We start from the raw sequence: 6,435 nt of genomic DNA on the forward strand, positions 1-6,435 counted from the left end.
GCGGGGGCGCGTGGGCGGCTGCGGCGCAGTGGGTCGGGGCAGCGGCGGCGGCGGCGCGATGGAGGGAGGGAGAGGGAACTGGCGAGGGGGAGAGGGAAGGGGGGATCGGGCGAAGGGGGAGAGGGAAGGGGGGATCGGGCACAATACTAATGGCGCACCACCCCTCGGTGCGCCATAAGTACATCCATACTAATGGCGCACCTCACCGTGGTGCGCCATTAGTAGTTTTTTTTATTTCTGCTCGAGCCAATAGATTATCTTCCACCTGACCTGATCCACACCAAGTCCCCTCTGCTAGCTCGACTGGTCAGTAGCCAGTTCTCACACCAGGAGGTCCTGGGTTCGATTCCCAGGCTCCACAATTTTTTTATGCATTTAAAATGCTGTTTGATACTTATTTGTGTTTAAATATGTTCAAACTTGTTTAAATCATAATAGTAATATTTTTTTTATAAGACAGTAATAATTTTTTTAAAAATATCATCAAACAGTAATGCCGGTGGAGCGGGGGAGGGTGCGTGGGGTGCGGGGGGTCGGCGGCGGCGGTTGAGTAGGGGAGGGGTGCGAGGGGTCTGCGGCGGCGGTTGAGTAGGGGAATCGAGGGATGACGCCAACAGACTCTTCCTGTAGCCTTCTGAGTTGCCTCACGCCAACAGACTTCCGAGAGATGACGTCGAAAAAGTTGCATAGGCCAAATAGGGTTTCACGGACGTGCGCGTCCATGATCCCACGGATTGCAACTGGAAGTATCTGCGTCATCAGCACGTGACAGTCGTGAGACTTCATCCTGCTGAACTTCAGCTTCGCTGGGTCTAGGTATCTGCTTATCTTCCCCGCGTAACCGTAAGGAAGTTTTACTCCTAGGAGGCAGGTGAAAAACTGCTCGATCTCCTCCTGACTTAGAGTGAAGCACGCGGGAGGGTAGTCATTTCCGGTCTTCTTGGCCTTTTTGCCTTTGCGACGACTTTCCGTGTCCTGCTTCGCCTCATCATCATCATCATCATCATCATCATATATAGCGTGAAGCTCCTGCCTGATGCCCATTGATTTCAGGTCTGCCCTTGCTTTCGGCCCATCTTTGGTCCTCTCTGGCATGTTGAGCAGGGTACCAAGCAGACTCTCGCACACGTTCTTCGTGATATGCATGACATCAAGGCTGTGAGGCACACGGTGGATCTTCCAGTATGGCAAGTCCCAGAAAACAGACCTTGTTTTCCATACCTTCAGCAGTGGCTCTGGCGCCTTTCGCTTCTTTCCCGGCTCTGGCACCTTTTGCTTCTTTCCTGGCAGTGGGCAATCTTTCCACTTTTTCAACAGCTCGTCTATTTCCTCGCCGCTCCTCGTACGCGGGCGTCCTCGGGGGTTCGGTTTCACCATCGAACAGATCCTTGCGTTTTCTCCACGGGTCATTGTCGCGAAGCCACCTTCGATGTCCCATGAACACGGTTTTCAAAGACCCGGGATCTCTATCTAGCTGGCGATACGTTGTGTCATCCATGCACTTGACGCATCCAGAAAATCCGTGGACCACCTGCCCCGCGACATATCCGTAACCGAGATAGTCGTGCACCGTCGTGAGCAGCGCGGCTCTCATAGAGAAATATTCTTTCTCTGCGGCGTCCCACGTATTGGCTGGCGTTTTCCACAGCGTGTCAAGCTCCTCTTTCAGCAGCCCCAGATACAGATTGATGTCGTTCCCTGGTTGTTTCGGTCCTTCAATTAGCATACTCATGTGAATGTACTTCCTCTTCATGCACAACCAGGGGGGAAGGTTGTACATCCACACAAACACAGGCCAGGTGCTATGTGTGCTTCTCTGGCTGCCAAACGGATTGACTCCATCGGTGCTCGCGCCCAGCACGATGTTCCTTGGATCGTTCCCAAATTCTGGGTCTTCGAAGTTCAACACTTGCCACTGGCTCGCATCCTTAGGGTGACTCAGCATCTTGTCTTTTTTATCTATCTCCGGATCATTCTCGTCATCTTCTCGCTTCTTCTCCTCCCTATCCGCGTGCCAACGCAGGAGCTTTGCTACCTTAGGGTCCGTGAAATACCGCTGCAGACGAGGAGTGATCGGAAAGTACCACACCACTTTTCTAGGAGCTTTCTTCCGCTTCTTGTATCGAGTGACGCCGCACACCGGACATATGGTAGACTCCGCGTGCTCGTCCCGATAAATGATGCAATTGTTCATGCACACATGTTATTTCACGTGCGGTAAATCCAGAGGACACACGATTTTCTTCGCCTCCTCCAAACTGGTTGGGCACTTGTTCCCCTTGGGAAGACGTTCATGCCAGAATGTCATGTTCTCGTTTGAAGCATGCGTCGGTCATTTTGTGTTTTACCTTCATCTCCAGAGCCATGAGCGTTACTTTCAGGCGGGTATCCTCGGGCCTGCATCCTTCATACAATGGAGTAACCGCGTCTAACTCAAGTTGATCCATCTTGGCTTCCTCTCAGGCGGCAGCTCTTGCGTTATCCGTCTGCTTGAGAAGCAGCTCTTGAATATGAGGGTCCTGCACCCAGCCCATCGATGGTCCAGTGTCGTCTGCTCCGCCGGCATCATCATCTTCATGATCATGCCCGTCATCTGCTCCGGCATCTTCCTCATCATCATGTCCTGCATCTTCTACATGATGACTGTGTACAGCATCACCGTCGTGATCATCTCCTGGGGATTCTTCGTCTTCTCGCCCGCCCGAGCCGCGATGGTTGTCTTGATGCCATTCCTCATTTCTTGCCCGGCCCCCATGGATGACTTCGTAGTCATCTTCATCACCTTGCCACCGATAGCCATCCATGAAACCACGCAAGAGCAGGTGGTCCCGCACCTGCCCGGATTCCGGGTCCGCAATAAGGCTCTTCAGCTTGCATCTTCGACACGGACATCTTATCTCCGTCTCGTTCTTTTGAAGCATCTCGGCCTTCGAGGACCTCAAAAACCTATTCACGATGCCTTCGGTCATCATGCGGACCATGGTCGCCTGCGGGGTAGAGCAAAACAATATTTTAGAACCAAAAAAAAATTGGCATGACTTTCCCTAAAAATAGGACCAAAAAGAATGCTTAATGCCAAAATTCTCGCCGAAACGGAAATGAATCAACATTCCGGCAAAATATTGGCAACTATCGCATTTCAAATACCGGTACACCTCCAAACACAAACACATATGCAACACCACAAACATATGCAACACCACGAACATACATAGATCTAGCTAGGCCATAAAAAGTGCATGTGCACATTGTTGTAGGGAGAACAAAATAAATATAGCTTCCCCCCTTACTTACCTATCAAAACAAGGTAATTTAACCACTTAAATTGAATGAATCTATGGTTGAAATGAGGTGAAAAAGAGGAGGCACCCGAGACAAGGAGGTGGAGAGAATGAAGTGGGGAGAAAGTGAGTGTGGGTAGGAGAGGCTGTCCAAAATATCTTGTTGCTGCCCACTTACTAATTGCGCACCAACTCTAAATGCGCCATTAGTAATCCAGGTTACTAATGGCGCACCTCCTGGTGGTGCGCCATTAGTAGTTTTGCAAAAAAAATACTAATGGCGCACTGTCCCACAGTGCGCCATTACTAGTTTAAACTAGTAATGGCGCACGGTGGAACAGTGCCCCATTAGTAGTTTTGCAAAAAAGGGAATAAAAAATATAATAAAAAAACAACATTAGTGGCGCACTTTCCGGCAGGTGCGCCATTACTAGTTACAACTAGTAATGGCGCACTATGTCTGGATGCGCCATTAGTATGTTTGGACAGGCGCACTAGTTAAAAAAAATTGATACTAATGGCGCACCCTGAGCCAGGTGCGCCATTAGTAGTTTCAACTCTAATGGCGTATCAGAAGGTGGTGCGCCATTAGTATATACTAATGGCGCACCGCTTGTCTGGTGCGCCATTAGTGTCAATCCCATCTATAGCCCTTTTTCTAGTAGTGGCTTGTCATATAGTAGGAGAAACTAATCGTATTTCACGTTACTATGTGTGCTCAGTGGACAATATATATAACATCTGGAGTAAAAAAGAGAAGCAACAAGTGTACAACCTCGTTGGCGAAGCCATGTCGATCTCAGCGTGATTGGGTTGGTCGGTGAGGATTATCCGGTTGACTTGGCTGTCGGAGGAGGGGAAGAACATATTAGGCATCTGGAGATGGAGCCTGGGGTACTGCTCCGTTGTGATGGAGGGTTTCGTCGTTGGAGCAACTTCGGTGAGTTGTACGACGCCGAGGCTGAAGCAGGACAAGAGAGACAATGTTAACCTGAGTGGAATTGTAATAGCATCTCCAATAGATGATGTAAAATAGATAACCACAAAGTGCTAGATGTAAAATACATCAGCCGCTCATCTCTGAACTTAACTGTCGAAACTGAACTTAACTGTCGAAACCGAATTTTTCTGTCAAAGCCGAATTTTACTGTCAAAACTGAACGCACTATTAGCAGAAAAGCAGTAGTAGTAGCATGTGCGAGAGCCGGGGCAACTGGTCGTGTAGCAGCATCAGTCGTCTGACACCACGGGCCAAACCGCCGCCCGCGGCCGGCGGTGCGCCGCCCAGCCTGACCCAAAATCACTCCCCACCGCCGGTCCGCTGCCGCCCTGGCCATCCCTCTAGGCCCCCCCATGCCGAGCTTTTTCTCCGGCAATGCCCACGCCACCGCCCCATTACTGCCGGCGACCACCGCCCCCACCCTGAACCCTAAGATAGATAGTGGGGTACCTCTCTGGCGAGCCCCCCTCCCCGCTGTGGCTGATTCTTCCTTAACTCCGGCGAGGCCCCCCCACCCCCTGAAAATCGACTGACCCAAAAGTCGATTCAGTCGACTGAAGTGTAGCCAAATCGGAGAAGCATCACAAGCAAGAGCAAGAGCACGAGCAGTAGCGTGAGCAAGAGCAAGAGCAATAGCAAGAGCAGACTGGGCAGGGGACCGAGAGCAAGAGCAGAGCAGCAGCGCGAGCGAGAGCTATAGCAGCAGCAGCTCCTACTGATGTGGACGTCACCGCCGAGGGAGTGACGCCGTGGAGGAAGTTCCCGGCGACGCCATCGTGTATGGAGCCGCGCCATGTCGGCTCGGGACCGAGCGCCGGCAGCATCGTGAGATCGAATGAAGAAGAAAATGCGGCGATTAGTGTACGACCTATTTGGTGGCGCCGATTAGGCCTCATCTTCATCCCAGGAAACGGTGATGATGATGCTCTTCCAGTGGTGCAGGTGAATATGGCGGAGTGGGAATGGATGTGGCGCGAAAGATGAGGGGTACGTCAGGGCAGCTCCTTGGAGTTGGAGGACGGGGTGGCTGAACCGGCGGGACGACAAGATCGATGATGGATCCTCATCCGATACGGTGGATGAGGGACGTCGAAGTGTTTTTGTGGACGACGTCGTCGGGGAAGAGGCTTCGGCTGAGTGGTGGACAGAGGAGGGTGTGGGGCTTCGCGGGTTTTCACGGCCTCAGTGTACGAATGGGTCGGCTGATTGGATGGGAGTGGGGAACCATGGCTTAGGGACGCGCTTATCCGAAATGTGGGGTAAGTTACGGAAGTACCCCCACCAATTTGTGCTAGGCGGTTCTTTTGGTGTAGGGGTATCGCGGGCATTTTGCATGTCGCGATTTCGCAGAAGGTGGGAGTTTTCGCGCACGTCGTAATCTTGGGATAGCAAGGCGCGGGTTGAGATGGATGGAGTTTTCGGAGAACAACGAGACAAAGAAGTATCTTAAAATTTTCGGGGTAACAAGGCATGGTTTGAAATTTCTGGACAAGCCTAATGTGTACTGTACCAAATCAATTCGCACTTCCGTCGACAAAAAAACAAAAAGAAATCAATTCGCACCAAACAAGAGAGTCTACTCCCGTGTACTGTACCAAATCAATTCGCACTACAAATGCCATTCAAAACTTTGAATTCATGTTATGTTCAATTAAAATATTTCTCTACGTGTATAATGCATGCAACCTGCTACTCAAATGAACATTTTAGTGCATTCCAAACGTATATACTACCGCTTCAATATGAACTAAATTTGAATTCATTTCTCTATTTGAATAAGATCTGCAATAATGATTGTTGTGAATTTAAACCATTGGAATTTGTTTCTCTATTTTAATAAGATTTATAATCATCATTATTGTCAAGTTATAATATCGTTTGTGTATTATCTTCACAACACACCACATGATTACTATCGAGTTAGATATGAACTATGTATACTATATGAACTCGAACTCGATTTTTTTAATCCACTTTATGTTGATTTCAAATCACAATACATTTCAAGCTCTAGCTAGATCTTCATAATCTAAACCATGTCTCATATGTATACTGTGTTTATCACATAATGTATGGTGCCCCACCCCTACTCCTACAAGTATTTGGATGTGAGTTGCAAATGCCACACATTACCACAAATTCAAATAAAATGTG

Source organism: Triticum dicoccoides, chromosome 6A (assembly GCF_002162155.2).
Source record: "Triticum dicoccoides isolate Atlit2015 ecotype Zavitan chromosome 6A, WEW_v2.0, whole genome shotgun sequence".
In the NCBI taxonomy this organism is placed as follows: Eukaryota; Viridiplantae; Streptophyta; class Magnoliopsida; order Poales; family Poaceae; genus Triticum; species Triticum dicoccoides.